This window comes from Xiphias gladius, chromosome 18 (assembly GCF_016859285.1).
Source record: "Xiphias gladius isolate SHS-SW01 ecotype Sanya breed wild chromosome 18, ASM1685928v1, whole genome shotgun sequence".
Lineage (NCBI taxonomy): Eukaryota > Metazoa > Chordata > Actinopteri > Istiophoriformes > Xiphiidae > Xiphias > Xiphias gladius.
Window position 1 is genome coordinate 8578923 of NC_053417.1, and position 23629 is coordinate 8602551.

Genomic DNA, 23629 nt, shown 5'->3' on the forward strand with positions numbered 1-23629 from the left:
TTCCCGTCGCTGGAAGAGCCGTTGCCCTCAGGTGGTGTGTGAACATTACATAACAGACGATATAGGGCAGGGGGGATGGAGCTGGAAAAGACTCAGAACAAGAAAGCAAGCAGTGGCTTTCTCCAGAGGCCTGCATAGGAAAACAGAGAAATGATCCTCATGATACATTGAGAGAGGTTGTTTGAATATCACATAATTGAAAGCAAAATATGGAGTAAAGAAAGAAAATATTGTTTTTGAATAGAGAACAGTATTGTGAGTGTGTGGGTCTTAAGTCAAACTCCCTCTAGTAGCTGCTGTGATGAACAGATGTCAAAAACTTTACAGTTGTTATGAGTTGCTAAATCTGCTCTCAAAACTTTCTAGCACTGAGAAAGACATTATTATGTTTCACTTTACAAAGCCTTTTGAACCCAAGTGAGTTATCCTTTTCCCTGTCTCAATGAGACAATCAATGAAGGGCAGGCGAGGAGGAGGAAAGTGTCCATGTTTTATTCACTCACACAGAGTGATATCAAGCCTTGTTGGAAATCCCCGTCCTGGTCCCTGGGGCAGACTGTTGTGGTGTGCTAATGGATTTTGCAACAAGGGCGCATCTCTGGGAGGTTTGAGGATGCAATTATGCCGGTAATGGTAGTACCACTGCAAAATGAAAGCATCAGCAGGAGCGAAATGATCATATACAAGACGCAGTGTGCAGCGTGACAAGTTTTATCACGTGTCTTTAATCCTAACTTCAACTAACATTCTCTGTCGGAGACACAGTGTATCGACCTATTGACAAAGATAGATGATTATTTCAAGATTATCATCATTTCCAATATCAGAACTTAATGTTTTACAGTTGATTATGACAAGGTGAGTGTAGGAGAAAATCATGTTTCACTGCGCTGAAAGGCTATAATTCATGTAATGCTCCATAGAAATCCCTTTTCCTTGTTATCTGCGATAAGTGTTTTCAGACAGGAGGCTTTTACTGTGAACAGTACTGTCACTGCATGATTCTCACTATGTTCACTTTCTTGTACAGAATGTACCCTGAGTTAGAAAACCACTTTAGATACTATCGAAGATACTAGTGAATATTTTACTCTGAATTTCACCTCATACAAGGAACAGAGCATATTGTATTAAGGACTGAATAATGCAGACAACCTTCAAAGAGGCAATAGGTAATAATAATTCAAAGGACGATAACAGTAAAATGCTTGACTTGAAGTTATTATGTCTGACAGGCTTTGATGTTGATGGTGCCGATCTTCTCTCCAAACACATGTTCACATGATAAGCACCGTGCCAGGAGGGGAGCTCTACATACAGCCAAGCTCACAATCTGCCTGTGATGTTTCTCTCCACTGGAGTTGTTATAATGAAGAGAGAATCAATATGAAATGAGGTCAGTGAGGGGAGATTCAGTTTTAGGACACTGCCAAATCAGTTAAGTAATCCATTAAGTGATAATCCGCTTGATTCTGGAAAAACATTTGTGTAAAATTCCAGTTTTACCAACTACTACTTTTGAAATTCTATTAATTTTGAGGAATTAAATTTCAAAAAAAAGGAAATAAAAAATTTCTGGGGTATTTCTAACACAGTGGAACATTATTATGCAGCATGATATGGAAAAAAAAAAAAGGGATTTTATTTCTCCAGTAATGGCCCTAATGTTTCAGGATCACTTAGTCATGTCCAGCTCAAGTAAAACAAGAGGGGAAAAAAAATGTTTTTAAAACCTTTTTAACTAAAAAGAATAATATTCCATCATTTATGACTGTTTATGGGAGCCTAAATCCGCTGAAAATATAGCAATTTTGTTTTCAACTCAACAATCTGGTGATAATTTAAAGACTACTTAAATAAATTAGTGGAGAAATATAACAAATGCTAATGTTTACAGGCAGGTGTATTGCATGTTACAGTTACAGTGAGACAGTTCCTGCCCTTTCATGTGCTGTGACATGTTTAAAAATGCCGAGCAGGCCCACTTGACCTTGATTTTGGATCAAGATGGCAAAATGGAAAGATCTAAGTAACTTTTAGACAGGGTTCAAACAGCACCCACTGGCAACGGGCTCTCTGAATGGTTTGATATGTATAAAAATGATATGAAATATACGCTATGGCCTTCACAGTAACCAGATCAAACCAGTTTAACATCTAAGGGAGGCTTTCGATTGACGTGTTGAGAAATGCTCTCCACCACCATCATCAAAACACCAAATGAGGGACTATCTTTTGGATGAATGCTGTGCAGCCCTCCTGTAGAGACTTGGAGAATCAATGCCAAGTACCACTGAAGCTGTTCTGGAAGCTCAGTGTGGCTCAAACCCCTGCTAATACACTTTATGGTTTGTTACTACTTTAATTGGACACCTTTCTGCTTTTTTGGGTATTTTTCTTAAATAATGACAAGAATCAGAAACAGCATTTTATAGGAACTAAAAAGAGAATGAGCAATGGCTCCCTACACTACCTAAATCTCATTTTCATGGCCCAATTTTCATGGTGGCACAACAAGCAGTGCTGGCAGAACTCCAACAGTTGGTATTTTCTTGACCTTGAAAGTCACTTTGCCCATCTGTGTGGTATTTTGGTGCCCAGTGCAGAGCGCACGGTGCACAGGTGGGAGGAGAAGAGCAAACAGGTGGAAGGTTCATTCAAATGAGGCAAGACAAAGCGAGTCATTGGTGTTGTGGTGGAAAATGTGTCTTAGACTTTGCCCTGAAAACAGACATCTCAGAACCACATCTGTTTCTGGCGCAAAATCAATCTGCTGGCAGCCTGTTGATTTTAAATCAACAAGAACAAACAAAATACTTGGAGGAAATGCACAACAATAAGGCAATAATGCCAAAAACGAAAATAAACTTATTTAATTAAGCACATATGCAGTATGAAAAAATAACAATGTGGTTAAAGCGGGAACACCGCAAAAGCAGTCTGCAGCGATCTATAAATTAATATGAGTGGTTCCTTTCAGTAACTGCTATTTCCACAAGTTCATTAAATGCTTTCAGCCATCTGAAGGCAGCAAGACAGACATGCTGATAAATCTGCTGCCTTTGATTTAAGAAGTGCTGCATCAGAGCGCAGTGGCATTATGTACAGCCTTCCACTGTGTTTACTTACATTAAATCCCATGCAAGCGTGTAGGTGTATGGGACTGCTACAAAACACACACATACACCTACACACACACACCTACACACACACACACACACACACACACACACACACACACACACACACACACACACACACACACACACACACACACACACACACACACACACACACACACACACACACACCTTGTTGTAACTCAGTATTCTGGATCCAGTTGTGTGGGAAACATTGGATTACTGGAGCTCATTAATCCTCTGCATCACAGCCTCCTTTCCAACTTTTTTTTTTTTTTTTTCATTCAATAGTTCATGTTTTATTCTTGAAATGCATTACATAGCAAACAAATGTATCACATTTTAAGATTTGATGTAACCAGTACAACATGATCTCCTGGAGAAGCTGATTCTACATTTGCTGAACCGTTGTCCTCATGAGTCACTGTAATAGGCTCAGCTGTTTCAGAGCAGCAATGTGCTGAGAGAAGAATATATTCATTAATCACCACACCCTCTAATCTATATTCAACTTCAGCCAGCCTTTTTCACTTTGAGTTGCTGAACCCACATGAACTAAAACAGCAGGTGCACCTGGAGACGCTGCACTTAGGTTCAGTGAGCTTAAGTTTAGCCTGTTAGCACGCTAAAATTTGCTATTTAACACTGAATACAATGAACAGCTTAGGCTGATGGGAATATCATTAGTTTTGCAGGTATTTTTATTATTATTAGTAAACCATCCCATCCTTGTCGAGCCATCTCACTGTGAACAAAAAGTATCAACCTACTGGTGATGTCAGAGAAAAAGACCGGGAAAAAAGTCATTAGGATTCATTCTTTGGAAACTATAAATATCTGTACGAAGACTAGAGTTTATTCCAATGATACCATGACAAATACTGAATTCTTGTAATTTTACCTTTGCAAGGATGACCTTGAAATTACTTCCATCTTAAGGCCCGACCCCAGCAAAGAGTATTCAATTGCTGTCAGGGCTGCAGTCAGGGCAGTGACACGTGCTTACATACAAGCTGTCCCCAGCTTCATCTACTGGATGTAAAGTAATAGCCGAGCAAGAACTATCAGTGAAACACGAGTCGTGACAAAGCAAACGTGCTGTGGATATAGTTTTCAAGACCATCGACTCAAATGTAGAGTGTGTGGCCTCAAGCAATAGTGTATGTGAAGAAGACTTGTTGTATACTACAGAACTTCTATGATCCTCAACTTTTTTGAGAAATTTTAAAAATGAAACTTACATTTTCGGATGTTGGACAGCTACTTTACATTTAAGCAATGTTGTGGCAAGATTAATTATTTTCAAAGAAACAGCAAGTGCCCATAGGATACCAAAACTCAATAAAACAAATACATGAATGGATAAATAAAATAAATAAATAATTAATTAAACTTCCAACATTATTCTAAAGTGGACCATAGTGGATTAGGCATAAAAAAAAGGGTATGACAGAAAAATCCTTGCCTCTTGCACCAGTGAACATCCTATAACAGACAGCTCAAATCTATTTATCAACTACAAGCAAAACTCACTTTTAATGGTGCAGAACCAGTCAAAAATCATGGTTGATGAAAAAGTTGAGTCCTTAGGAGTCATGCAGAAGTAAAAGTAAAAATGGTAATGGTTTCCATGCTAACATGCTAACATTGATAATGTTAACATGCTGTTGATAGCAGGTAAGGTTTACCAGGCTGTTCACATTTTAGTTTAGCATGTTAGCATGCCGAGATTTGCTGACATGCAAACTAGCACTTAACACAAAGTACAGCTGAGGCCAATGGGAACGTCATTCATCTTCCAGGTAGTTTCGAAAATTTATGGGCATTTAAAAGTATTGCACAGATTGAAATTTGGACGTGATGAGCACACTACACGAAAAGTCTATTACAAATCCATTCTGTGGGGAACATGTATGTGCCAATTCTCATTGCAATCCAGTTCAATAATTGGCCAGCCGACTAACCAACATTGTAATCCCAAGAGCATGCTAGCAAGGCTAAACGTTCCAAAATTTAAAAAAAATAAAAAAATAAAATAAAATGGTCGGTAGAAATAAAGAAAAATACCTGCAGTAAATCAATTAAAAACGCAATAATATTGGGAATGTCATTCTACTACATGTGCAGTGCAACACAGTGATTCATTTATGTTATATCATAACTGGTCCACTATGTGGACCATATGATATTTACTAGAAAGAGAAAATAAGAATAAGCAAATCACCTACGTATGGAGTCATCAGAGGAAAGTAAAACTGCTTCATGCATGTCATTTTGGCAAGACAGCGGCAATACCTGAGGCTTCCTACAGGCCAGGTCTGCCCCACTGGAGTCTCCCCAGGGCTTCTACCCACCACCTGTTCTCCCAGCTGTGATGGAGCAGATCCAAAAGCCCTCTTTAGTATTCTAAGATCCACAAGGAAGGGAAAGGAACTTTAGTCTAGCGCCATTTCTTTCGATGACTCAATAAGTGACATGATTGAAAGGTACAGAGAATAAAAGAGGATTGTCTGGGGAGCCTGAGAATGTGTCTTATCGGCTTATTATAGAAGCTCCTGTATTTTGACAGGCAGAGCAAATACCATATTTCCACAACATCTGGAAGTGAATTTTATGATGTTGATGACATGAACTTTTTTTGAGGTCTCACTCGATTCCCTGCTGCCTCTGGTTAATGTGTCTCTCCAGCCACAGATTCTTCTCCCATGGGTGCCAGTATATGCTGTCCGTGGTACTCATAACAAACACGCCTTTTCATGTTTGTTTTTGTTCTCCCATTTGGATGCTTATCTCAGGTGGGATTGTGCCTCCACTGTGAAACACTGACATTTGACTTGACTTACTCATTACAAGAAGGTACATGAATATTAAAACACTGTCACAGCTCAGTGCACAGTGACTGGCAGTTCCATTTGAAATTTCCTATTCCGTCATAAATAGGACAGAGAAGGAGAGCATGACGAAGATCAATAACTTCTCCCTGTGCATGTTTATTCTCACCAAGAGCTTACTTTTATGGCACTGTCAAAAATGAACCCCTGTGATACATGTTATTCACAGCAGGAATCAATCTTTTCTATGTGAAAATACTGGTTGGTCTATACACTGCGTCAGTTAAGCTAGTCTACCGACCTGCAGTCATGTGAAATGCATACTGCTTAAACAAATATTGACCAATCAAGGCCCTGGTCTTGAGTAGATGGAAGGAAAGAGCATTCTTTTGTTTAGTCAAGAGGATAGAACAATGCCATTTTCTGCTGTTTTCTTTTTTTAAAAACAGAAAATGGCTCTTAACATTTCTCTCATTCTAAATTATACTGTCATTTGTTAATATATGCAGTTTCTCCCCAAAACTATTAAAATGAATATTGCATAAAACTATTTATTTAAAGAAATTACAGCAGAATTCTTAAAAGCCATTAGTTGAAAGATTTTCCAACACCCCTGTCCAGAGATAATGCATATCTCTTCACCTCCGCTTATGGCTTTGCACTGACTTCAGATCTGGCCACCTTTAAATTTGCCTTGCGTTCTGTATAAAGAAAAAATGAAAACATCAGTGGAAAGCAAAGGAAAATGTCAATTTCTGCACATTTTTATAAAATGTCAATGTTGCAATGTTGTGTAACTGTTCTATAGCCTGAAACAATCTTTCTGTCATCTGGAGTAACTATCAAACACTTAGCAGGTGCTACTACACATAACCACAAAAGACATGATAAAGACTGTTTACAAAGCCACTTGTGCCATCATAATATAAATATAACAGGAAACTGAGTTATAACCAACTTCCCTGCTGACTGTAAATCACTGCAATATGACCAAGTCTGCAGACCTCATAATGCAAAAAGCACAGGCAGTTTCCAATTGCTCTTTTTCAATCTTGATAATGGAGTGAAATTTCAAGAGCAATTATTAAAATGTTGGATGTATGGGAAGGACTTATTGGTAGCCAACTCCCAATGAGTGGGGAAATGTCCACCCATGCAAAAGGGAGTGATGAAGTCAATGCGGTCTGCATGTCCAGCTCATCTCTCTGTTCCCTTCATGTTTGCTGGTACAAGGATGGATGGGGCCCTAATGGCAGCTGAGGAACTAAGCTCAAACAGGCAAGGATTCCAACCTTGTGCTGTTGCAGAGAGCTGGCTTGTTATCAAGGGCAGTATTCTTTGACAGCACATCTTATCAGGTGAAATGGGTATGAAATATTTTGTATTTCTGCTTAAAAGGTGTGCCTGCTTGGGGAGTAATTCAGCTTTTTTGTCCCCCGGGCCAAATCCAGCAGGTGGGTTACACATTCACAAACACATCTGCCGGGAAGAAGTGAGAGGCTTAATCACGGACTAAAAAAAAAAAAAAAAAAAAAAAAAAAAAAAAATGATGTGGTGAATCAGCGCAGTTGTTACAACTGAATAGGAAGAGGCGCTGATGAACACTGTGCCGCCTGCCTTAAGACACTCACGGGAGTCACTGAGAACTTATTCAGTGGTCACAGTTCAGCCAGAAGTTGAACCTCATTAGCATGCGGACATGCAGTCATGTGTCCAAAGGCATTGGGGTGAGCCAGTTGTGGCTTTGTTTCATTTAATTGGATTGCTATTCATTACTTCAAGTCCTGACATCATAATTCTATACTGTCTGCAGGACAACTCACACAACCCCAAAGACTTTCCAAGAATAAATGTGAGCACAGCAGGTTTCCACATTATGTTTCTAACATTCTGCACATTACATAAGGAAAATACTAAATTGAGAATCGTAATGGAAATCATATACATTTTCTCCAATTAATTGGTAGTCGCAACCCTTACCTCAGCTTTTTAAATTACAGAATCAAGAAGGATGAAGTTTGTCAGCTCATAAATATAGTCCAGAAAATACACTGCAAACTACTTTTTTGTATATTGCTACTGCAAGCAACTTTTTCCAGGCAGCACAGGAATCGACAGACTCTAGGTTCAGACCATGGATGTTTTAAGACTGACAGGAGAGCTGTCTCCTTAAAATTACATTTCTATTCAACTAAACTGTTACAGCAATTACGGTTTGTACGAAATGTAATTGCAATGAGTTTATGTCATCTATTAATGTAATGAGGATACGTTGGTAATTTATGTACATGGCAAGTCGCAAATATGTTGATACTGAATGTATCAGTAAAATGTTCACAGACAACATATTTGTTTTCCACCAAAACATCCAATTTTGTGGTACAATGTTCACTTGTAGTGACTACAGCATTCTAAACTTTTTTATGGTTATGTTTAGGCACTCACAACACTTGGTTCAGGTTCGGTAAAGAAGTAGTGTACCCTGCACGTTGAAAAATTACGCTAAAGGGGCCCGACCAAGCGTCCATATGTGACGAGTTGGGAGCGAAAACGTGTTGCATCTCAACGTAAGATCCATGAGGTGAGTGGGTTAGGGTTTAAGTGGCATGGAAGGTTATTATATGATTATAAATCTTTAAAAAAAAAATTAAAAAAAAATTCTGTTTTAAAAAGGAAGGAGTTCACTTGTTTTGGAACGGGCTTCTACCACAAGAATAAATGCTAATATATCAGTAATACTGAAAAAATAACATGCTGGCTGATGACTGCTCAAATTAGAGACTAGTTGCATTACTGAATGAGTTCAATGGCAGTTGTTGGTTTAAAAATATTCCAAAATGTTATTATATCCAGATGACATACTGCTATGTGTGTGATTCTGATACTTCAATTATTACCACCAACCAAAACAAACAAATTCAGTAAATACAGAAAAATAAAATTTACATTACACTAAAGGAGAAGTTTATTCCATAAAGTTTAACAACTGGCCCAGCCTTCCCTTGTCTTTACATGGAAGAACTTAGCTAATTAAAATGAATATATTGCCTGGCTTCTTTACCCAGATTTTCAAATCGTCATGTATACAATTACCCCTAGAACAAGGCTGATTACATCTCTCAAAATAAGGTCAAAGTCCTTGATAACAGGATTTTTTTATTACAGAATAATATAAATACATGAAATCGGAGACAGAAGTTTTAAGGTTATTGTAACAGGTCCTCTTAAAGCTGTGTCCCCGAATTATGATTTTCCCACCTGGCCTTGAACTTAAATCCTTTCCCCTATGGGCAGATAAACAGATTATAGTAAGTGGGGACTTAATAAAAGATAACACTGTTGACTTTTGAGGAACTTAAGGAAAAGATTAACCTATCTGACTCACAGTTTTTTAGATATCTCCAGGCTAGAAGTTTCCTTTTTTTTTTCCTGCAGGGTGTTTATTTCAACCCTTGGTGAAAAGGCATATATAACTAGAATGGCACTCAGTAGAGCACATATCTCTGCCAAGCCCAAACAATCCTACACATCCGTCTAGATCTTATAATAGAAAAAATAAAAAGGAAAAGGAAGTAGTCTGATAACATACATGATTTATTTTTCATAAAACATAGTAAGTGCATCTCTATGTGTAATACGGATTCAGTATTTTATTCCACCAGATCCGGATTGTTATCTGGATCTGCATCAAATTGTAAAAACTTACAGATCTCAACGCCATAAATGTCTGATTTTTGTATTGATGAATGTGCCAGTAACATTATGTATAAATTATTAGTTATGTTCATATTTGTTTTCTACTAAAGCAACTGAAATACAAATAAAGTTGTGTAGATTTCATAGTACTCGAGTAAAACAATGAAATTAACCACAAGTTTAAAACTTTGTTTACTTTTAAGTGTGAATTATTAACCTGTAATATTTCATATCTATACTCTATGATTTTTGACTTGTCATCCCACCTTCTTAGCATGTTAATTCTTTAACAGAAAAAATTTGTCACATTTTTTATAATGGAAAATGAACTGCAGTTACACAGTACTTTCCTTCCTAAGCAGTACAAATTGCTTCACAATGCCTCTCACTCACCCATTCACACACACTTACACACCAATTGCTGCGGTGCTATCATGCAAGGCACTGGCATGGCTATCAAGAGCAATTTGGGGTTCACTGTTTTCTCAATGACACTTCAACATATGGCTAGGCAGAGCTGGGGGTCGAACCAGGTCGAACACAAAACTGTTCACAGACTGCTTCAGTCAAATGTTTTTACTTTGGCTCTATTGAAAATTATTAACATTTTGGAAGTTTTTTTTCTTACCTCCTTTCAACTGGGTTTGTTGCCACAAAAGTTTTAGGAATTGTTTGCTCAGGGAGGGCAGATTAGGATCTGAAAGGAAGCGTAGCGGTTGCTACACACACTCCTCATCGATAGTCTCAAATCTTTGAGACAATTACACCAAAGACTCAAAATAAACGCAACTGTGATTTTTCAATGTTAAACCACTATATGTGTATGTTTTAAAACCTCTTAGCACCAGAGGTTTAGCACCACTTTGTGCCATGGAAAGTACACAGTTACACCCTTCAGAAAAAGCTAGACATGTCATAAAACTGCCAAACAAAAGAGCTACAATTTACAACAAATAGACAGCCTACTGTTAGTCTGCAGTGAAGTGGCTCAACTGGCTGTAGAGTAGACCATGCAACTATATCTTGCACAATGCATCACTTAACATGTCATAATGTCTTTAGTATCCAAAGAGTAAATGCTTGCTAATGCTTTCTAGGACACTTATTCGTCCTTATTTCACTGTGGACTTTGATATCCTTTGATATTTGACTTTATCTAAAAAAAAAAAAAAAAAAAAAAAAGATTTTTCCGCCTCAAACTTAAAGCTGCTGTTCTCATCCATTATTGACAAAGATGCAGTAATTAATTAATGCCACACTGAAAACTGGCAACTGTTCAGTTTCACTAACACTATCACACTGTCAGATGCGGAAAACTAGCTGGATGGCATTACAGCCCTTTATTATAGATAAATGAAATTATTATAAATTATAATTAATACTTCTGGACCTCATTGTTTATAGAAAATTTAATATCATTTGTGTTAAGGATCACAAAGTGATTTTGAGCTGCCTCCAAAAATGCACTCAGTAGATTGACCTTGCTGCTTTTCTTGGAATGTGTCTGCAGTTTTAATAGCACCATTCATAGCAAATAACAGTGGATTCAAGAATCCATTCTTTAATTCATTCTTACAGTCTAGGACAGAACAATCAATATCTGTGAAGATGAACTCTATCTGCCAGATAGACAGAAGACACAAAACTAAAACAACAATAAAATGTCATCCTGATGTAAAATGTTTCTTTAATACCGTAATTGTTTTTGATAGTTTTATGAGTTTAAAAAAAAAAAAAAAAAAACACAACATGTGGACATAGACATGTGATTCACTAGGACGCTCACTGCATTTACCAAATACATGGACTCATTTTTTCATAATTATGAGATCTCAAAATTAATAAAAATGTGTCAAATGTCAAAAATATAATTACGAGAAACTTTAATTTCTCGTAACAAATTTAATTATGTAGAAAGATCTTGTAATTATGAGATATCACAGTTAGGAAATATGGTTCTCCTAAGGCATTCCTCTTTATTTCACCTTTGTACTTCTGTGCCATATGGGAAAAAAAGGATAATAAAATAATTTCAGAAAAAGTAAAAATAGGTAAAGATGCAGATATTTTGAACCACAACTGGGAACAGCTTTTATATACACTTTACAGCTATTGGTAAATTTCCCCACTGCATTAGTTATGTTAATCACTACCCTTTTCACTCTACATTTATAAGATTCCTCATCAGAGTATGTCACCTGCTTATTTATGCTGATGAGCATATGAGCAGTACTAGGTGGTCTTGCCACACACAGCGACATTCTCATTGCTATTGTTGTCCTGTAAATGACTAAGTGGGATACCACTAAACCTTTTGCAAAGTACTTTCTGGTGCGCAACATATACAAATGTAACCTATTTTCTAAGACTACAGTTGTAGTTCATCTGATTTGGATAAAGAGCCACTGAATAAGATGTGATGTCGGTTTGTTTTGATAGTTGTTGCACATGTCTGGGAAGTAATAGAATGCGAAAGAAAATGTTTTCTGCTGCTGAATTTGCTGAAGAGAAGACACAAGCTTGCATTTATCCTGCAAGAGGGAGTTCTGTGAGGAAACATTAGTCAAATAGCAGGATGTTGTTAGCTTAAAAAATAAAATAAAATCAGTGATTGAATGAATTTTCAAATTTTGATTTTGAGTACATCATTTATCATTTCTGTAAGCACATGAGGTAATGGCCTAAAATATAATTACTGGCTGCTTCAGTCTCATCACATTGGACTGGAGCTGCTGAAGTACTGCTCTTTTTATACCTACATTAGACTGAGTGAGCAGTATACAGTAATATTCTTTAAGTCTGACAGACTGTCCTTAGATGAACACGTGGAATTTACATCAAAGTATTATAATGATAATTAACAATTTTGTCATTAGACAGTATACCTGTACAGCCATTAGGTCACAGTATGTGTAAAATAACAATGAACATACAACCTCACCACTTACTTCAAGAACATTAAGCAGAAACATATTTATTTTCCAACCTTTTCACATCTAATTATCCTAAAATTACTACTTTTTGCGTCAATCTGATGTCAGCGTCAGCACCATATTGGGAAAATATACTCAACAGCTGTTGAAGCGAAGCACGCAATTGAGAGAAAATACAGCCAAATCACATCTGCATGCATAACATAATGAAGTGATTGCAAAAAAACACAAGTTGTTTTCTCAGTATTTAACTTCAAGGACAAGTCATCAATGAAGAGTCAAATATATTTTACTCAATTATTTTTATTTTATGTTTTTGTTGGGATTTTTTTATCTATCTTTTTGTTAGGTTTCCAACAGCCAATGCCTTGCTTAGTTTTTTTAAATAGATTTGACCAAAGCACGTCTAAGTTTTGACATTCCCATCTTTGCTCTCCCTCAGTGCCTGCTAATACATAATACCATAAGTCAGATGAGTAGTCAGTTATAGCATCTGGGGCCAAGGTTAGAAGACGACTGAAGAGGAAACAAACCTGCCCTTTAGCAGGACGACTGATTATAAATGTCAAATGCTTAATTTCTCAAAATAAGAAAAAAGCAGATTCATCCTAAATCAGTTCCAGTACAGAGTAGATAAAGCATCAGCAAAATCATCAGAGAGAGTTCACTATGTTCGATAGATGCAAAGATGAGATATGAGATGGAAATTTTATTATTAAGTACCAGTAGCTACTACATCTAAGTCAGGAAAGGCCAACTGACCCTATTATATAAAATATAGTGGTGACTATAGTAATGATCTCCATTAATGAGCAAAAGAGATGAATAGTAAACAGGATGCTAACAGCTCAGAATGGAGGCAGCAACATGACAATGAATGACTTCCCTATAATCCAGAATTGAAAGGATAACTGCTACTCATAACAGTCCTCCTCCTACAACTCACAGGGTGGCTTAGAGTTACCGTACAAAAAGACAAAGCTTTTTTAGCTGTTCACCAAAGCTTTCTGTACAATTTTAAATTGGCCACTTATCATAGAAATGTTTGGTTTATAGACTTAAGTCTGTAAAACCAAAACAGGATGAAGGGACTGGAGCACACATGATATTCTGCTCGTCTGTGTCAGTAAGGACTTGGCTGACAGGTGTTCAGGACTCACAGCTGGAGTTACCAATGACAATCCTGTAATGTCCATTACAAGCTTTTTCAGATAGTAGTTCTACATCAGTAACAATGAGGTATCCTGACATATGAAAATAACTTTACAGGACAGAGTATTATAGCGAGTTGACGGACAATTGTGAAGTAGCTGTAAGGCAGAATGATATGACAAAATAACTGAGTGGATATTTTCCAAGTCAAGTCAAACCCCACAAGATACAAGAAAATATCAGTGACACAAATCTCAGCAAAGGACCACAGAAAAAAAAAAAACAGAGCAATGCAGAAAACAAAACAACCAGACAATAGTTCAGTTCAAATTTCAGTTGGTTGTTATTGGCACAAGCAAATCCAAACCCAATAATATAGTGTGTGTGTGTGTGTGTGTGTGTGTGTGTGTGTGTGTGTGTGTGTGTGTGTGTGTGTGTGTGTGTAACAAGTGTGAACACATGAATGACAGTTCAACAGTTCCATGCAGTCAAAAAGTCTTCACTGAGTCCCGAGTCTTCCCAGACTCAGTTCAGCACAATCCAGTTCTGCACAAACAATATGATAGCGAACTCAAAAGTCCAGTCCAGGATTTACTGTGGATCCCACAAAAAAAAAAAAAAAAAAAAAAAAACCCAGCCAATAAACGTGACAACAGCTCAAATTTAGAGCAAGGACTATTACAGTTTTTACAGGGGGTGCTATGTGCAGACCATGAGTCAGTCAGTCAAACAGTCAGTCAGCTTTGAAGGACTAGCTATATCTGATCAGGAAATGGAGGCAATCCTTCTAGAGACCACTCCTCGGATGCAGCCTTCTGATGGACCAGGCTTTGTTGAGTTTTTCCACTAGTTTTTTTCTGATCAGATTTGTATAATTGATACACTTCCCAGTTCTTTGCATTCAGTCATCCATATATTCAAATTAATCTTCTGTAGACCAGGGTTTTCAGTCTCCGATGACCAAAGAGGGGTTTTGGTGAAAATCAACTCCAAAAGTTGCATCCTAAAACTGGCAGGTATTTAAAGTTGGTACAGCTGAATGGTTGAATTGACAGTTACTTCCCCATTTTCCATTATCCTCTGATACAGAGGCACATTCTGAATTTTCCTGCTGGTCTTTCCAGAACTGAAAACTGAAAGCTCCTTTTACAACATCGAGGAGGCACATATGAGGGTATACAAACAGGTATGGAGGGCTAGTGTCCTTATGGGACTTGTGACAGAATGGATGACCATGTTTCCCTGTCTGTATAGAACAATCAATCAACAATCAAGGTAAATTTGTTGAGCCGGAGTGTCCATTTGATTGGCTGAGTGCTGGATTTAGCAGTTTTAGAATCATCTTTCATCACCACAGGGAAGAGGCAGCCTTCCAGATAGGTCCTTCCTTTCTCCAATCCAGAACCACAGCTAAGCATTTTAACTATTTGGCAGAATATTTTTGTTCAGCTGGATTTAGGCGGCAGCTGGCAAAAGTACAGACTTGGTCAGTCCCATGATCTTGTTTCTGGACCCCTTCAACATGCACTCCAACTGCCGGACAACACACATCCCTAAAATTTCAGAGAAGCTCCGAAAAGCTTGCTCTTTCATATTCACTAAGGGCCAAGTGTCTAAAAGTTTGCCAAAGAGAGCTTAGACATTGTGGAAGTGTTGCTCCCAGGATTTGGAGAAGATCCTGTTGTCCTCATGCACAAAAGAGATGACCTGGTTTAATTCTCCAAGTGTGCTTTCCATTTGCCTCAGATGTGTTTTACAAGCGCGTTCTTTAGTCCAAAATACCTGTCCTTGAATTGGAAAAGACAAAGAGGTCAGATGATGTCAGGGTCTAATGACACCTGCCAGTACCTGCTGTTTACATCCAGTGGGGAAAAAACTGCAGCACCTGAGGCTGTCCGGTGTCACCCGGACTATGGGAATGTGTTGTCACACAATGATGTTTTCTCACATTCACACAGAATCTAGATTTGTCCAACTTCCCGGGAATCACGAGAACTGAAGAGGCACAAGCAGAACAGGAGGGTTCAATAGCATCTTCTTTCAGCATGTCATCTATTAGTTCTTTATTCACCTTCAGCTTAGGGGGAATGACCCATTCAGGGTTCTGTCCTATGGGTGCTGGATTGGCAAGAAAGATCTGATGTTTCCGTAGGTCTGTGACCCACTTTTGTGACGCAAACAAAGTTAGGGTTAATGGTTCCCTAAACGGTCATAGAAGGGCACTGCCGCAGTGTACTCCAGGGGTGCAGGATCTCTTTGGATCCCTGCACAAAGGAATTGGACGTTTCACATGATGCTGGTCACACTTTGTGGGTTAATAGGGTAACTGACAGGTGATTGTGTTCATCAGCAGGTGGGGATGGTTTCTCTTAGATTTAGGACTTGGATTTTTTGAACTGGATAAGATAATGCGGCAGCACTCAACTTCTTAGAATGTTCCATGCATAACAATACGTATGGTTGCCATTACCTCCATCTTGTCCTTTACCCCAGCATTCGTGGTTGATTGGAGGTGCTGTGCCAGGGTCTTTCCTGGCCATAGATCACTTGGAGAGGCTTGGTTAGGGGTGTCGGTGTGGGCAGATACAGTTTGTTGTAAGGATCAATTTCTTGTGACATGAAGGTCTCCTTTTGTGTCAGTTTCCTTACATCCTTGTGTAGTTAGTCTTTGGACTGTACCACTGATATAATGAATTCCTTTATGTCCTTGAATATACATGTATCTGTATGGTGATGTTTTAGTCACCAGTCCATATTTTTGTGAACTGTTTTCTTAGGAAAGCAACCTGTTTTTCCAGTGTCTGATTTAAGTGGAAACATTCATATATTCGTTTGGTTGCCGCCTTTAATAAAGTTTTTTTGAAGTGGTTTATTTGTGCATGGATAAGCACTTGACATCCTCTCCTGCAAAGATTTTACAGATTTAAACTGTCTTATCAGAGGAACCACATTGAACAATAGCACCATCCTGTGGTGAGGTGTCCAGTGGAATGAATGGCTGATAGACAACTGTTCCAGGAAGACTCTCAAATTCATGTCCAGTAAGAGATATTTGGCTGGTCTCCCACCAGCTGGTGGTATTTGGTTAACATCCTGTAGCATTGTTTCTCCGTACCCTCAAACTGATGTCTTCTTCTGTGCCAAGGCCATTCCATTGGTGGAGTGTTAAAGATGGTTAAGAAGATGACTTAAAAGAGCGTGTGTTTAATAAGTCCAGGGTTTAGCAGGTTAGGAAACTAGGGTGCCATTTTCTGCTGCTGTTTGAATAATTTGCAGAAGGGTTCCCATCACAGGCACATCGGACAAAATAATTATTATAAGTCAATTATTGTACAGTTGTCCCAGTCAAGTCAAACTCCTGAAAACGTGAGCAAATAACAAACCAAATGAAGGCTAGATATCAGCAATCGAACATGCAGTAACAAATCAACGCAGCAATGCAGCAATAAGGCAAACAACGTTTCAGTTCACATTTCAGCTGGTTGTTATTTACACAAGCAAAACCAAACACAAAGTATCCCATGTGCACACATGAATGACACATTTCAACAGCTCAGAGTTCAATGTAGCAAGTCAGAAAGTCTGTTCAGGTTTTTGTCCTTTAAACATACTCAGCCTTGTTCAGTCCAGTTCGGCCAAACACACCAAACTCAGAAAGTCCACTCCAGGTTTTACCGACAAAACCAAACAAGCCAGCAAACCCAGGTCATAGCATCAGTTCGAAAATACAGTAACATTATTTACGGGAGTAGTCACTGTACCGTAGGCCGTTTGTCAGTCAGGTCTGAAGCACCGCGATCCTTCCACAGACTCCTCATTTGAAGCAGCCTCCACAGATGGCGAGCATCCGGCTCCACGTACGGTACAACTGACCCGCAGGTGCGCGCAGGTGATTCCGGCGTCCTCCTCCAAACACCAACGGCCACTTCCGGCTCTGAGCCATACTAGTGGTAATCCAAGAAACGGGTTCACACATTCAATTTAATATTGTAGTTAAAACCACCACTGGTCTGATTCTCTTGAATCTCTTGAATATTTTTCTTGCATGAAAAATAATCTACAGTATGAAAACTGTCATCTGTAATCTCAAATGAGGGTTCTATTCTTGACTATTTTTATGCTTCATTTGTCACTTTAATTTTTCCTTTGTATGTAATTTTAAACAATTTCTTCGTGTGAATTCAGTATTGAATTTGTATATTGTATATCACTGTATTCATCAACCTATCAATGTTTCTTAAGGTTTCGACTTAAAAAAAAAGTTCTTTGATATATTAAATAAGTGCCCATAGTGTATTGTCACACCTATAAAAGAGATGTGTTCAAATGGTCGTTCATCTTTCAAAGTTTATTTGTAACCCATTGAAGATGAAGTTCAGTCTGTCCCACCAGTCAGAGATAACTGCCCATTTAGTGCAAAGCAGAAGTAGTTATGCTAAGGCTACCTGCAGCTCAAAGTCAGTTTACTCAAAGTTCCCAGTTACCTGTACTTGTGTCCGGCCATGCATATCGTTTTGGTTTTATGTGCTGAGATTTGAGATATCTTCCTCTAAAACGCCTGCCTCTCTCTCACTACGATAAAGGTTTGTGTTTGTGTTCCTCAAAGTGTTCAAAAGTTACATCTGAAACAAACTAAACGCGGTCAGTGACAGTTTTTATGTTATGCAAGTGAACAAACAATGAAACTGAACATTTCTCTCAACACAGTCTGAGGTTGTTTTTTTACTACAGTATTGAAGGGATTGATTCCTCCTGAGCTCCCGGTTGCTTAACTGATAGAGATGCTATTGTCTCATAGGAGGATTGTATTGATTCATAAACTTGATACACTGCAGACTCGGGGACAGTTAAAGGCTCTTTATTTATTCTGTGAACTTTACCTTTAGTTGATGCTAAGCCGGTACATCCCACATCATTTGGTTGATACTTTATTTTGAATAAATGTTTCCATTTCAGGTGCCCGGGTAGCTCACCTGGTACAGCACGTACTACATATCGAGGCTGAGTCCTCACCACAGTGGCCCGGGCCCTTTACTGCATGTCATCCCCTCTCTCTTTCCGGTGTCTCTTTACTGTCACTTTCAAAACAGCAGAAATGCCGAAAAAATAAATAAATGAATAAAAAATTTTGAAAAATCTTTTTTTTTTAAAAACCCCATTTCCATTTTGGCCTTGAGAGAGTGTTGCACCTATTTTTATCGAGATCAGTTGTTTATTTTGGGCTGTACTACTCCAAAATGTTCTTCTGAGCTTGGTGTGTAGGTTTGGCCTAGATTTGGCCCACAAACATTTTAAAGTAACACTTCATCCTGTTTTGTCAGACCGACAAGTACAGATCTGCGGCCCATTTTCTACATCGTCACACATTTCTGAATGCCAGAAGTATGTGGAAGCTTTGGAAAAATGTTCAGAATGTGAGGGATTTTAGTGAGGTCAAAAAAGGACAAGGATTTTTAGATTATAAATGAGACCGCTCGTGAGATCAGACTTGTCAACAGTGTTTTCTTTTTACTGCATCTTCATAACAGAATCTGTGATGTGGATTGAGCTATAGAGTCTCATAAAAACTAATATAATATAAAATAAAACTAATACTACTGGTCACAATTAATATTACTGGTCGCAATTTTTTTAGAGTGTTCATCAGAAAGGTAGATAGAAATAGCACCATCTTCTATCCCTTATATTTTACCAGCTATTCAACAATGGCCAGATTAGGCTAAACTTCTACCTGTGGCAGAAGTTTGCAGTTGGGCCCCTACTGAACCCTTCCATAACTCACGACGATAACAAAGCTCTTAAGACTACGATGAAGTAATAATGCAGAATACATCTTAGTTGATACTGTAATTAAATGTTGCAGTTTGTGTCAGAACTTTGCAGTTAATCAAATTACCAGAAATCCATTGGCACAAAGTAAACCTGGGATTTGGAGCCCATGGAGGGTCTGTGGCCTTGAGGCCCATACTACAAAAATAGGAATATGAAAGAAAAAAAAAACTAAATTAAATGGTGTTAAAACTGTTCTTGTGACTGATGTGCATGAAAAATATATCTGTTAGAATGAGGAAACATAAACATCATTATTAATAATAAAATAATAATGAATTAAACACTTGGACAGTTACCAGGACCTGAACCTTCTTGCTGTTATGAAGACATAGACCACTGCAATTGTTATGCAGGACACGGATGTCGTATATCAATACTATAGTCATCCATTGCTCATATACAGCCACGAGCTGGCACACACTCATCCTGTACTTGCCAATCCTGATGTTCTGTTACCATTCACCACCCCAGCCTCCTCCTTTATCAGTACTTAGACATTAATATTAATTAAGTCTGTGTTGAGTAAGTAGGCTCATGTACTGCAAGTTGTCTTTATAATTGCTACTTTGAGCATTCTGGGATCACAGCCACCTACTGTATCATGATGAGAGTGCCCTTAAGGATTAAACTTGGCATTGAGGCCATTCAGTGCTTTGTTTTTATCATGACCTCCAATAAACCTGCTTTACATTTCAGATCAATAAAGACCTATTCCTGCAATTTCATTCATAGCTCTGGCTGTATGAGTTGGATATTTATACACTTTGTTAAAATACATCTTATTCAGAAAAGCAGTCGGCATCTAAAAATCTATAGGTTCGGATTCTGCATCACTATCATTAATTAAGCCTTTATGTAATTACGCACACACTGACACACAGTTATACTCATTACTGACAGAACATCCATATCAAGCTGATAAACAAAGCAAATGTAATCCTGTAAGTTAATGCTCAAAAATAAATGTCATTTGCTTTGGGAACTTAGAAGGCAAGTGCAAATCAATTAGCTAATTAAATGTTAGGTGCTATAGCTACCTTAAGATCAGCTATGACATTTTAATTTAGTTGAACTTCACAAAGGTAGTTGATTCTTCCCTTGTCTTAATCAAAGAGTTAGTGTATAAAACCTTATAGGAGGCCCGTAAAACCATCAAGTCTCTGAGGCAGGTGTCTCACCATATGCTGCATTAATTACACAAAAATCTTTAATGACTTATAACACTGCTCATTACTGAGCTGCGTGGAAATATGCCCTCTATCCCTTTTCTCCCTTTTCTCTGGCCCTGGTGTTATTTATAGCACACATTACAGCCTAAATAGCCAGGGAGAGAAATGGATGCCTGGAATAAAGCAAAGTGAAATTTCATGTTCGGGGAATTCCGTGGGGCAGGGGATGAGATAGAGCAAATCCAGTCGTTTTCAGATTACTCCCATGTAGAACAACATCAGAGGAAGGCCAAGAAAAACCAAATAGTCAGATGGGATTATTTTCTCTTTCACTATGTACAAGCAGCTACAGTAGGACATTAAAATTACCCCAGTTCAAGGGTAGGAGAATAGTCATCAGGTCTGATTACTGACCATGCAATTGTTGTCCAAGCTCTCTTGGGGAGCAAACATGTAGTTGTTCTATGCATTTTTCAGGTCTGTTCTTTTCTCTGTACGGAAGAGTGGGCACATGCTGTGTTCATGGAGCCATTCCACTGCTGTGTGCGAGAGGAGGACTTTCAGCACCATGGACAGCAGCGCTGCATGAGGCCGCTGAATCAGCGAGGCAACAACAACATGAGCGAGTCCTGAAAACAACACACCAGCCCCCAAACCAGGGGCCGCGTCTCACTTATTTTAAAAGCCTGGATGGTCGCTTCTAGAGTGGGACAGGAAGCTGACAGGCAGGTAGTGTGCTGAAGTGCTCACTAAGTTAGTACCACATGTAAGTCACGTCTGTTGATCTGAATGGGCATTTTGAAGCCCGGAGTTGGGGTTCTCCATTACCTGCCTTTTTCACTAGAGCAAGAATATTCAACTTTAAACTAAAGAGAAGGAATCTCAGTTGGAGCTGAGGTGAGGAAACTCTCAATACCACTATAACATGCAAGACTAGGGTCCGAAGGCTACATAGACTATTTCAGTAGCCTTGCTAGTTGGGCTGCTACTGCTGTAAAACTTGTAGTTTACGAAGGTAATTATTGAAGAATAGCTAAACACAACTGTTCTTAAAAGCTAGAAATGTGTTCTTTTAATTTATTATGTTTTGACAAATTAGTCCCCTATTTCAATGCAATAATTGATTTAAACTTTTATTGCATTAAAATAGACACACAGACATTGTGATAATATGTCAGCTATGTATGGCTGGCAGTAAACTCGCTAATTTCACAGATTAGTTTGTTAACGCCGGTCATACCTCAGCAAACCTCGTCAGCCAAGTAACCCTCGTCTTGCACAGGCAACATAGACGGTTGCCTAGCCCACAGATTGTCAGGGGGGCACCACAAGAGTGGAATATACCACTAACATAATTGTATTAATCACGGTTAAACTAAAAACATTATCGACAAAAAAAAAAGGGTTTTAATTAAAATTATAAATATACCGCGCTTCCTGATCTGTCAGTCACAGATTGACAATATGTTGGCATAAACACTGCTGCTCCTCCCAGTTTTTCATCTGCCCTCCACTGCATTTGTACTGTGCGCAGTAGGGCAAGTGGCTAGAGCCGGCCCTGGATGTGTGCATTTACCAGGCTGGGAGGATCTAAAAAAAGACGCTATTGGTGGCATAATGGGAAATGTAGGATACACTGAGCTATTCTAAGGTCTAAAAGTCAGGATATCTCAGCGTCTGGTGCTTTGATTGTGACCATTTTGTATTAACCTGTCGCCTGTGAGTCCTCCAACTTTGTGGAAGTGCAACACTAAACCACTGGAGTACCCATTTAAAACGTGAAAAGCATTGAGATCATGCAACATGAAATCTCTTCATTAAATTCCAGTAACGTAATAATGAATTTGACAGAAAATTGAATTTGATCAAAATATCTCAGTTAATCATCTCAGTTAAGAGACCGGTTCTGTAATAAACATGTAATCAATTAATGTGCAACATATTATGTCACTAGAGCGTGAATACTGAATGTGATCTTATTTTATGTTGCCATAGTGCAGCCAAGTGCAGATTAGCTCATAAAACTACATTGGTCCATCAAAATAGTCAGTGAGTCATTTATTTTAATGTACGGACGCCTGCTGTTTTATGAACTGTGAGCTTGTCCACACACATTGGATCATTTTCTGTCTGAAGGGTAGATGAACCTCTGCTGACCCCAAGCTCTGGAGGCCGACTGGGGGGCTATGGATGGTGATGCTTGGCCTTCTGCCGAGAGCCAGGACATGGAGTCTCTGTGGGCTGAGGGCACGGAGACTGGGTTGACCTCAAGGAACACAGAGTACTATCAAAGTCTGTAGTGCCAAAGGATCAAACACTGACCTTCATCTTAATTTAGGATAGCAAAGTGCAAGATTAATGTGCTGTAAGTCTAAGAGGTGCTAGATAGTGAGAGACGTAGGAGAAAGACTTTAAGGTCACAGAGGGGTCCACAGCTTGAAGGAAATGGCAGCTTGTCCACAGGCGGGGAAAAAAGCTGAACACAAATGGAAAAGGACAGCTGATGACAGCATAGTCAGCAATGCTAAAATAATTCACATTAGACTATTTCCTGTAAAATCCACAAGACATATTTTACCTTGTCCTGTAGCATGCAGATTTCACCACTGGTTCAATGATATGAACTTTCCCAGTTCTGACTAGTCCTGAAAACTGTTAGAAACACTGCAGGTTAGACTAAATGTTTCAGGTACTTTCACTCCACGAAGAGCTGAACATCACACACACGTTTGCCATTTCATGGCCTTAAAAAATCAATATGGCTAATATTAGCAAGCAGTTTTATTTACAGTACATATCCAGTAGACACAGAAGAACATTAACATTTATTTAGAGCTGTGTCTGGCTTTTGATGAATGTTCATATGTCCAATATAC

The 23629-nt window shown here is 38.5% G+C and overlaps 1 long non-coding RNA gene across 1 annotated transcript in view; it reads right to left on the reverse strand.

The window, feature by feature from the left end:
• LOC120803412 overlaps positions 1-17675 on the reverse strand; it is a 138826-nt gene extending 121151 nt beyond the window's left edge. The window contains exon 1 of the long non-coding RNA XR_005709333.1: positions 17514-17675. This is a non-coding gene — a long non-coding RNA (uncharacterized LOC120803412). The remainder of the gene's footprint in view (positions 1-17513) is intronic.
• Positions 17676-23629: the final 5954 nt, after the last annotated feature.